The sequence below is a fragment of the Schistocerca serialis genome, chromosome 5 (assembly GCF_023864345.2).
Source record: "Schistocerca serialis cubense isolate TAMUIC-IGC-003099 chromosome 5, iqSchSeri2.2, whole genome shotgun sequence".
Taxonomy (NCBI): Eukaryota; Metazoa; Arthropoda; class Insecta; order Orthoptera; family Acrididae; genus Schistocerca; species Schistocerca serialis.
Genome location: NC_064642.1, coordinates 400,984,646 through 400,996,238, shown reverse-complemented (window position 1 = coordinate 400,996,238; position 11,593 = coordinate 400,984,646).

Here is an 11,593-nt window from a genome sequence, read left to right as displayed (position 1 = left end):
ATAAACATATTTGTTTAATATCCTGGCCTCTGACTGCTTGTTTATATGTGGCCATTGTTTTGAGTGACAGTAGTTATGTGTATGAGAGACATTTCAATAGTTGTTGTTACTGGAAATGGAAAAAGACAGTTGTTTTATCATGTTGTATGCGCCATTTGTGTGAATACTTCAGTTGTACAGATTTTTATATGCATATTTGTATGTACACTAATATATAAGCTTGAAGTGTTTTATTGTTTTCATCAAAATATTAACCGGATGTTATGTGGAAGCAGCAGTTGTTCCTTCAATATTTAACTAATTGTTTTTTTAAATTCTTTTTTAATTTTATCTAAGGGCATGTGCAACCATTTAAGGGTCCATTGTAAAAACAGCTTAAGCAGAAATGCAGTGTAGGTTTTTTCCCTCAGTGTTTGTTTATGTCTGATTTTCATATGTTGAGCCAGTACAAAGTATATGACAAATTTGGAAACATTGCATATACCAGTAATATTGTGACGCCAGTGTTTTTAAGAAGAGTTGGTGTATTGTGTTGTAGGTATTTGGGTCCTATTGTAAAAATGAACTAATAATGGATAGTTATTGATTTATCACTGCACGTCATGCATAGCTGATTTGATATTCTGTTCAGTTTTTACTTTATATATACATATAAAATAAACAGTTTTGTTACTCAGTGAAGACTCCCTAATATTCATATTTTTTCAATACTGCAGTTCTTTTGCTACTATCTTTGTTATTCACATCATTAAATAAGTACTCATGATAGTAGAAATGAAGTATGTGGTGGAAATTAAACTTGAATATCTGACACAATGATTTGCCTACAACTTACAAAGAGTGCAACTATTTAGCCATTTTCTTCTTTTGGCCTAATGTTGGAGAGGATTGGTACAGATGTATATTCAGTTCTAATTTTTTCATAAAACACACAGTTGCTCAAGGGTCATTACAGTAAAATTGTGAAAATTAAGGAAAGTTTCCACAGTCAGTTTTCCAGTGCATGTACTGTGATAAGAAATAATACTTGCATACTTAATAAGAAATAATACTATCATACATAGCATGACTGAGCATAAAAATAAGTATGGATATAGAAGTAAACAGCAGTATTTAAAATTTGTGCGTCCTTACCCTAACTATTACATAATGTGCATCCTAAGTTCCCTTATGTAACCTGTCTTATAGTGATATATGATAGACTGACTTAAAAGAACATTGACAGTTACTCTCAGCAAGCTTCAGGTAACTTCTGTCTCTATCTCTAAGCTAATCTGGATTCTATTTTTTTTTTTTTTTTTTTTTTTTTTTTTTTTTTTTTTTTTTTTTTTTTAAATATTGAAGATATTTAACGAATCTTATATTAAAAGTTAACCCTGTTTTTGATAAGTGATATCTAAGTAAACTCACCTGTAAAAATGTTTCAGCTCTAGGCTATATTCAGTATACTGACGTAATGCACTTACAGTGCTTTTTATGCTATGCTTTGACAGGGTTCAGTTACTCATCTTCCTCCACAGGAGATGAAAAATGCTTCCATCTAGCTGAATTCTGCTAGGAGCTGCTCTTTCTAACAATTTCAAAATTACATGTAACAGAGTGGACAAAAAATTAAATGAAATGCAAGAGCAATGAGCATTAAGATTAAAGCAGGGATTGGTCTTGTCGAAAATACATATTAATTGTCTGTAACATTTGATGTGTGTTCAGGATGGACTACAATTGGCTAAACTACCACCGTCATACTTTAGCGATACATCTTGCGGAGAACCTGAGAAAATTCTGGTCCTGTGTTAAATCACTAAGCGAGTCTAAGGCTTCTATTCAGTCACTTTTTGACCAGTCTGGTGTGGCAATAAAAAATAGCAAAAGTAAAGCTAAAGTTTTAAATTTCGCATTTAAAACATTGTTCATACAGGAGAATCATACAAATATACCATCATTTGATCATCACACAGAATCCCCTATGGAGGACACAGTAGTAAGCATCTCTGGTGTAGAGAAAAAACTGAAAGAGTTGAAAGCAAATAAGTCGCCTGGCCCTGATGGAATCCCAGTTTGGTTTTACGAAGAGTACTCTATAGCATTGGCATATTACTTAGTTTACATTTATCGTGAATGTCTCACCCAGTGCAAAGCTCCAAGTGACTGGAAGAAAGTCCAGGTGACTCCTGTATATAAGAAGGGTTAAAAATCAGACCCGGAAAATTATAGACCATTTTCAACATTTGTTTGCTGCAGAATCCTTGAACATTTTTTCAGTTTGAATATTTTCCTTGAGAGAGAAAAACATGTCCACAATCAGAACAATTTTAAAAAGCATTGCTTGTTCGAAACTGACCTTGCCCATTTCTCACATGAGATCCTGTGAACCATGGATGAAGGGCAAAAGACGGATTCCATATTCCTAGAGTTCCGTAAAGCATTTGACATGGTGGCACACTGTCGACTGTTAACGAAGGTGCAAGCATACGGAATAGGTTCCCAGGTATGTGAGTGGCTTGAAAACTTCTAAGTAGCAGAACAGAATATGTTTTCCTCAATAGCGAGTATTCATCAGAAACGAGGATATCACCAGGAGTGCCACAGGTAAGTGTGATAAGACTGCTATTATTCTCTGAGTACATCAATGCGGTGTTTGCTGATGATGGTCTGGTGTATGGGGAGGAGGAGTCGTTAAGTGACTTGGAGGATACAAGATGACTTGAGTAAAAATTTCTAATTGAAGAATGGAAAATCCAGGATGGAATGTGACAATATAGGATGTCACAAAAAGAATAACCAAATTTTAAATAGAATTATTTATTAGGAAGAAGGGCTTAACACCAACAAATTACATACTAAATTACTCAGAAATGACAGAAGTTTATAAAAATCCATAATAAATGTTCAATATGTCCTCCATTGGCTGCACAGATGACATCTAGCCAATAGCCAAATTCATCTCAAACTGAGTGTAAGGTGTCTTGTCACCGAAGTTACAACAGATGGTGTTCTGGTTTTTAGTTCATCAATGTCACGAGGTAAGGGAGGAAAGTAAACACATTGTTTAACATATTCCCACAGGAAGAAATCACATGGTGTTAAGTCCCCAGGAGGCCAAGAGTGTAATGCCTGGTCTCGCAGTCCTGTATGTCCTATCCAACATCGAGGCACTTTGGCATTGAGAAAACTGCGCACGTTGTTGTACCAGTTCGGTGGTGCTCCATCTTGCTGATAGATGAAATTGTCAGAGTCAAGTTGTGGGAATAACCAGTTCCATAGCATTGCAAGATATGATTGTCCTGTCACGGTTTCTTCCTCAAAAGAGTAAGGTCCATAAACCTTGCTTTGCGAAACAGCACAAAAAACATTCACTTTTGGTGAATCACGTTCATGTTCAGTTGTTTCATTAGGGTTTTTGAGCCCCCATATACGCACATCATGATGGTGAACCTTACTGCTAATATGGAAAGTTGCCTCATCGCTGAATATCAACCGTGACATAAAAGTTCATCTCCTATGTCCACGCTCCAGGTCAGCGCTTGTAGTGACATCTAGTGGATTTTTTCTGAAACTCTAGACCATGCTGATTACATCGAGTGCTGTTTCAGTTACCTAGTAACATTTGTCTCAATATTATTACAAGTTAAAATCGGATCATTCTTTTTGGGACACCCTGTATTATGAAAAGGATAGTTGTTGCTCACCATATAGTGGAGATGCTGAGTGTCAGAAAGTAAGCTTTCAGACAACAAGGCCCTCATCAGAAGGATTGTGAGCATTGCATTTGCATGAGTTTTTGTGTGTGTGTGTGTGTGTGTGTGTGTGTGTGTGTGTGTGTGTTTCCTAGATGGCCAAATGCTCACTTTCTGTCTGTCTTTTTGTTGTGCCTATCTGCGACCCAGCATCTCCGCTATGTGGTGAGTAGCAGCTATCCTTTTCATAATATTGTCAAAATTCCTAGTTGATGTGATGAATGGCAGCAAGCTCTAAATATAGAAAAATTTAAGTTAATGCAGGTGAGTAGGAAAACCAAATGCATAAGATTCGAATACGCTATTAGTAGTGTGCTGCTTGACACAGTCATGTTGATTAAATATCTGGGCAAAACGTTGCAAAGCAGTACGAAACGGAATGAGTAAGTGAGAACTGTTGCAGGGAATGGAAATGGTCGACTTCAGTTTTATTGGGAGAATTTCAGGAAAGTGTGGACCCCAGTCTTCCTGAAAGGAGACTGCATAGAGGGCACTAGCGCGACGTATTGTTGAGTACTATTAGAGTGTTTGGTATCCGCAGCAGGTCAGATTACAGGAAGACGTTGAAGCAATTCAGAGGCAGGCTGCTAGATTTGTACCAGCAGGCTCAAACAACACGCAATTATTATGGAATGCTTCAGGAACTTAAATGGGAATCACTGGAGGGAAAGCAACATTCTTCTTGAGGATCACTGTTGAGAAAATTTAGAGAACTGGCATTTGAAGCTGGCTACAGAATGATTCTGCTGCTGCCAACATGCATTTCTTGTAAAGACCATGAAGATAAGATTGGAGACATTAGGGCTCATTTGGCGGCATACAGACAGTCATTTATCCCTCTCTCTATTTGTGAATGGAACAGAAAAGTAAATGACTAGTAGTGGAACAGAGTACCCTCCACCATGCAGAGTATGATGGCTTGTGGAGTATGTCTGTAGATGTAGATATGGAGACAGCTGGGCAGCTTGTGACCAAATAAAGACAGGGTTATTACAAATGATTGAAGTGATTTCACAGCTCTACAATAACTTTATTATTTGAGATATTTTCACAATGCTTTGCACACATATACAAAAACTCAAAAAGTTTTTTTAGGCATTCACAAATGTTCGATATGTGCCCCTTTAGTGATTCGGCAGACATCAAGCCGATAATCAGGTTCCTCCAACACTTGGCGCAGCATGTCCCCATCAATGAGTTCGAAAGCATCGTTGATGTGAGCTCGCAGTTCTGGCACGTTTCTTGGTAGAGGAGGTTTAAACACTGAATCTTTCACATATCCCCACAGAAAGAAATCGCATGGGGTTAAGTCGGGAGAGCATGGAGGCCATGGCATGAATTCCTGATCATTATCTCCACCACGACCGATCCATCGGTTTTCCCATCTCCTGTTTAAGAAATCCCGAACATCATGATGGAAGTGCGGTGGAGCACCATCGTGTTGAAAGATGAAGTCAGCGCTGTCGGTCTCCAGTTGTGGCATGAGCCAATTTTCCAGCATGTCCAGATACACGTGTCCTGTAACGTTTTTTCGCAGAAGAAAAAGGGGCCGTAAACTTTAAACCGTGAGATTGCACAAAACACGTTAACTTTTGGTGAATTGCGAATTTGCTGCGCGAATGCGTGAGGATTCTCTACCGCCCAGATTCGCACATTGTGTCTGTTCACTTCACCATTAAGAAAAAATGTTGCTTCATCACTGAAAACAAGTTTTGCACTGAACGCATCCTCTTCCATGAGCTGTTGCAACCGCGCCGAAAATTCAAAGCGTTTGACTTTGTCATCGGGTGTCAGGGATTGTAGCAATTGTAAACGGTAAGGATTCTGCTTTAGCCTTTTCTGTAAGATTTTCCAAACCGTCGGCTGTGGTACATTTAGCTCCCTGCTTGCTTTATTCGTCGACTTCCGTGGGCTACGCGTGAAACTTGCCCGCACGCGTTCAACCGTTTCTTCGCTCACTGCAGGCCGACCCGTTGATTTCCCCTTACAGAGGCATCCAGAAGTTTTAAACTGCGCATACCATAGCCGAATGGAGATAGCAGTTAGTGGATCTTTGTTGAACTTCGTCCTGAAGTGTCGTTGCACTGTTATGATTGACTGATGTGAGTGCATTTCAAGCACGACATACGCTTTCTCAGCTCCTGTCGCCGGTTTGTCTCACTGCGCTCTCGAGCGCTCTGGCGGCAGAAACCTGAAGTGCGGCTTCAGCCGAACAAAACTTTATGAGTTTTTCTACGTATCTGTAGTGTGTCGTGACCATATGTCAATGAATGGAGCTACAGTGAATTTATGAAATCGCTTCAATCATTTGTAATAGCCCTGTACAATTAAAAAAAGATGCACTAAAAATGAATATGCATAATATTATGACTGCTTTCTGCATTACTCTTAATGTTGAATTAAGCTGTGATAAAACACACTGCTCTTCTTTGGAAATTCTGTCTCCTCTTTTGGTCCTACATGATGAGGTTTCAAGACTAATGAACAATCTTCAAAAATAAGTTGAACAAACAATTTGTGGATGAATTACATTTTCACAGGAATCTTCTAATGACTCTTATTCTGACAATTTTTCTGCATCTAGCTTTGTGGGTCAGTTCATTTGAAATTGCTCAGGACACATGGTTGTGATTTAAAGTGATTGATTGCCAATTGTGTCACTGAAAACTAATGTGTCTTTCCACATATTTATGTACAATGCATTGTATTTATTTATGTTGAGGTTCCATTTGCCAATCCTAGCACCAAACGTTGGTCCTGTGCAGGCCTTTCAGCATTTTCCTTCAGTGGTGTGTGTTGTGACTTCCATTCATGTAATAGCATTATTGTCAAAGCAACACATGAATCTCCGGTCATTATCCACTAAACCATTATTTTTCCTCTTTCATGACAAAACAATAGCCTTTTTTCAGCAGTAAATTCTTGTGTAAAAACAGGATCAGTGTTGTAGTTGATCTTGTACAATACAGTTGTGGAGTTTTTATTTTTCAGGTAATGACACTTTGTGCATAAATCCCACTTCTGTTTTTAATGCATTTGAAAATTAGTTGACAATGACAAAACTGGTTTCCCATCAGTCTTAATCCTCTCACCACCACCACCCCCACCCCCACCCCCCCTCGTCCAATTGGTTTTTAATCTATAATGCCTTAAATGTCAACAAAAATGTTTCTGAATGATAAGTTGTGCTTGTTTCACTAAGAACATTGTGTGACAAAAGTTTTCTGAAGCATTATGCTTTCTGAACAGAGTCATCTGTGAACACAGGATAGACTGATGTTGCGTTATATCAAAAGCACATACTCAGACTGATTGAGGCAATGCGAAGATTAATACTTTGGATTAGTGTTATAGAGGAACAGTATTCAAATTCTCAGACTGTCATACAGATTTAGGTTTTCTGTTATTTCCTTAAATCATTGAGATGAATGTCAGGATGGTCATCACATATTCATGTGGAGCTCATACAGTTTGGGTGAACTGTTCAAATTGGTATGGTCTGCTCCAAATAGATTATCAGATTGATGTGTAATGAATTTTTGCATAGCATGAACTCACACATGCATAATTAGGTCCATGCCAAATGTTGAAATTTGGCTGTCGTAATTAGCTGACCATTATAATTACCAAATGTATAGTCAAAACAGAACTTAAGTGTCCATAGGTCTGTGTTTGATAGATATGGGCTAAGAAAAATAATATTAATTTTGTGATATTTTTTAGGCAATGTTATTAACAAATCATGAATGACTGTCATTTCCAGATTCATGTTCTTCAGTATTAATGTAAATGTACAACATGGCCCCTGATGGCTTATAAGTGTTTATATGTTTGTTTGTTTGAAACTAATACTTGTTCTTCAAATGTGTTGTTCCATTGTTTTCATAAATAAAGGTAGGTCTCAGGTATCATGCTGTTTCTGTCTGTTTGAATATTTTGGTACAGGTTGTATTTTTATCCCATGTTGGCTATGGTAAAAAGACTCTCCTTATACATTAACCTGTATGAATTAAGTGCCACACTATAACATATCTTTAAATGGCCTGTCTTTGGTATTCTTTCCTAGAATAAATAGCCACAAAAATTGGTGTGCTTACCAAGGAGTAGCAGAGATAATTATTCCCAAATCATTATACACAGACAGACACAAAGAATGCAGACTTCTGGAACCAAAGATTTCTTCACACGATAAAACAGAAGCTAGGATTCGAGGGAAATAATAGCAATACATGATATTTGAAACACAGTGGGGAGTTAGAAGTGGCAGATAAGTAGTTGGTGAATCACAGATATGATTGTGACAAGCGAGAACAGATGCTATATGAAACAAAAGTAAACATCATAACATAAGAGTAAAATAAGAAATAAATAATGTAGAAGTAGTAGTTTAGGAAAGAAAGGATAAAAAATATGAAAAAAAGTGAACTGTGCTGACAGGAAACTAATATAGTGTTTGACCAAGTGTCAGTATGATATAGTCTGAGGAGTGTTGTATGGATGAATGCAAAGTGCACATGTAGTCAAGTATGTATCAGGATTGTGCTTTATTGAATTGTAGAGCATACTCTGGAACAAGGTGGTATGCGTTACCAGTGTAGGCTCGGTATCCATCACTCTCACTGACAGTTCGGCAACCCTTGTGCTTACTTAAAAAGATGAATAGTGATTGAATACAATCTGACTGTAAAAAATTTTCTTATAGTCGGCAGTCAGTTTCATGTAGGTCCAATGCCATGGTCAGGCAAGTTGTGGTTAAATGAGCTTGGTGTTGCTCATTTGCCAAAGCAGGTGCTTCACTATTGACGAGCTGCATCAGAAATTTCCACAAGTTTCAAGATCAGTAGTTTATCACATCATTACTGGCAAACTTCACTACAAAACCATGGGTGCTCAAAATGTTAACAGAAGAACACAAAACTAAGTGAATGGCACATTCTTTGTCTGGTTTGTAGCGCTATCACAAGGATGGTGATGAGTTTGTGATTCACATTGCGTGACATGATGATGAAATGTGGATTGCGCATTATACTCCATATCATAAACGCCAATCCAATGAGTGGTATCATTCGAACGCCCAGTGAAATCACAAAAATTCCAGCAAGAACCTTCAACATGGAAAATCATGGCCAGCAGTTTTTTGGGACTGGAAAGGCATTCTTCTGTCAGAATTTTTGCCAAGAGAAATGACAATAAATGCTGAGAGGTACTGTGAAACATTATTAAAGCTTAGGCGCACTATTCAAAATTGTCTATGGGGACTGCTCTCTAGTGGTGTTATTCTGCTTCAAGACAATGCTCAGCAAGAAGAAAGATGTAACTGGACAATTTTTCTTGGGAATTACTGGATCACTCACCATAGAATCCTGACTTACCACCATCAGACTTTCATCTGTTTCCAAAACTGAAGAAAATTCTTGGTGGAAAGCACTTGGAAAATGATGACATATTGAAAGAAACTGTTGTTAAATGATTCGAGAGTCAGGAAGCAGTGTTCTTCGATGCTGGGATCTAAAAGCTGGTGCCACAACTTGACAAATGTTTAAATGTTCATGGTGAATATGTTGTAAAGTGAAAAAATATGCATATTGTAGTTTGTGATATAATTTACAATCAAAAATAAAGTTTTTCTTACTCCATCACAAATTGGTTCTTATTTTAAAAATAACTCTCATACAAACAAGGACTTTGGATCACTAATTGTCATGAGCAACCACAACTCAACCGTAAATTTATGTGCATAGGAACAAACAAACCAGTCCAGGAAAGGCAGCTTAGTGCCATCGATGAAGAATCATACTCTGCTACCACTATAGACAACTCAGTGGAGGGAGCTACTCTCAAACTTCCAATAGAGTCTAGTCTAGTCGAGGAACAATGTCAGTGAGTGTTAGCCGTTTTGCTCCAGTTATTGGATACTTTCAACCCGGAGAGGAGAAAAGACAGACCAAACAGCCAATGGTAAAAAACCACATCAACACTGGGTGTCATCCACCAATTAGCTAGTGCTTGTATAGGGTGTTGGCAGCTAACAACCCATAATTCATGAGGAGGTGCAGCAGATGCTGCGCTATGACATCGATGAATTTTCAGAACGTCCTTGATTTTCTCCTGTGATCATTGTGAAACAGGAGATTGACGTGGAATTTCTGGTTCGTTTACCATGACTGAGCAAAATCATGAAAAAATATGTCTGCTCTTGTCACACAATGATGATTTCCTAGAATGCTTGAAAGGAGCAAATTATCTCTCAACTATGGACATGCAAACAAGCTACTGGCATATCGAAATTGATGACGAGGCTGACTGGAAAGAGACTGCCTTCATAACTCCTGATAGCCTCTATGTCATTTGGAGTATATAACTCTGGCCACCTTTGAACATATGATGGACAACCTGCTTTTTACATTAAATAGACAACATGTCTCTGGTTTCTGGGTGAGATGGTAGTTTTTTCTAAGATATTTGAAGAACATCTAAGCTGCCTGAGAACTGTGTTGAAGTGTGTTCAGACTGCAAGCATCCACCTGAATCCAAAAAGCGTGTCTTCATTGTCGAAGAAATAAAAATCTTGGGGCACCTACTTAATGGTGGTGGAGTCATCCTGCTCCAGAGAAAATAAGAGCAGTCACAGACTCTTCAGCACATTTGTGATGTGAGAAGTTTTCTTAGAATACACTCATGCTACCTATGATTCACAAAGGTCTTCTATGCCACAGCAAAACCCTTGCAAGAACTACTGCAGGGAAACACCAAATTTTCCTGGAAAATGGTGCAGGAAAGATCTTTCCTTGTCTTTAAGAAGGTGCCAACACTTTCTCCATTCTAGCAATGTACAATGAGAATGCCACGACGGAACTTCACATTGACACTAGCAGTTATAGAATACGTGCAGTTCTAATACTCATTCAGGAGAGTGCTGAAATTGTACAAGCTTATGCTTTCAGAGGACTCCCCAAGCCTGAGATGAATTACTGTACACTGCAGTAGTCCACCAGATTTGATTCGAACCTTTGAGGAGGTTCCTGAAGTCAACAAATGGGAATTCATGGATAATTGTCAGTATTGATTAGTTATTCGCTATGCTCTCCAAACCTGTGTTGGCTGCCAAAGCTCTGGAAACCGCAAGGTTCCTTGTAGACAACATCATTTTGACACACAGAACGTCCTGTGTGAGGATCTCTGATGGTGGAAAAGTTCTGCAGTCACCACTAGCACAACAGGTAATTTCACATAGCGACATCATCAACACGATGAAAACTGTCTACCACTCACATGCAAATAGCCTCACACAGTGCTTTAAGAAGGTATGGGTATATATGCTCTCAATGTTTGCTGATGTTGAACACAGAGAATGGGATACAATACTGCCTGCCATCACATTCACATATAACACAGCGAAGCAAGGTAGTGCAGACTTCACACAGTTCTTTCTGCTACACAATCGCAAGGCCGAAATGAAGGAGGAAACACCGTTTCTTTTTCAACCAGATGATATTCAGGGTAACTATGTGAAGTACCCCGTCACTAGGGCCAAAGAAACAAGACGGCTGGCTCACATACAGACTTTGGATGCCCTGGAGAAGTCAAAAATTATGACCTCACATCAAGAACACCAAAGAACATACATGTCATCCATCTCTTCCTTATGAAATGCTACTGTAGCCCTAAGGTATAGATCGACAATGGGGGCATTTCATTCAAGGACGAAACTGAAGACCCACTTGATGACCACAAAACTTTGACAGGAGCGGCTACCTTTCATGTTCGTCATAGTGAAGAGGATGTAACAACACAACCAGAATATGAGGATCTGCCAACAGTCCTATACAGAGGACCTCTGACAAGATCTAAGTTCC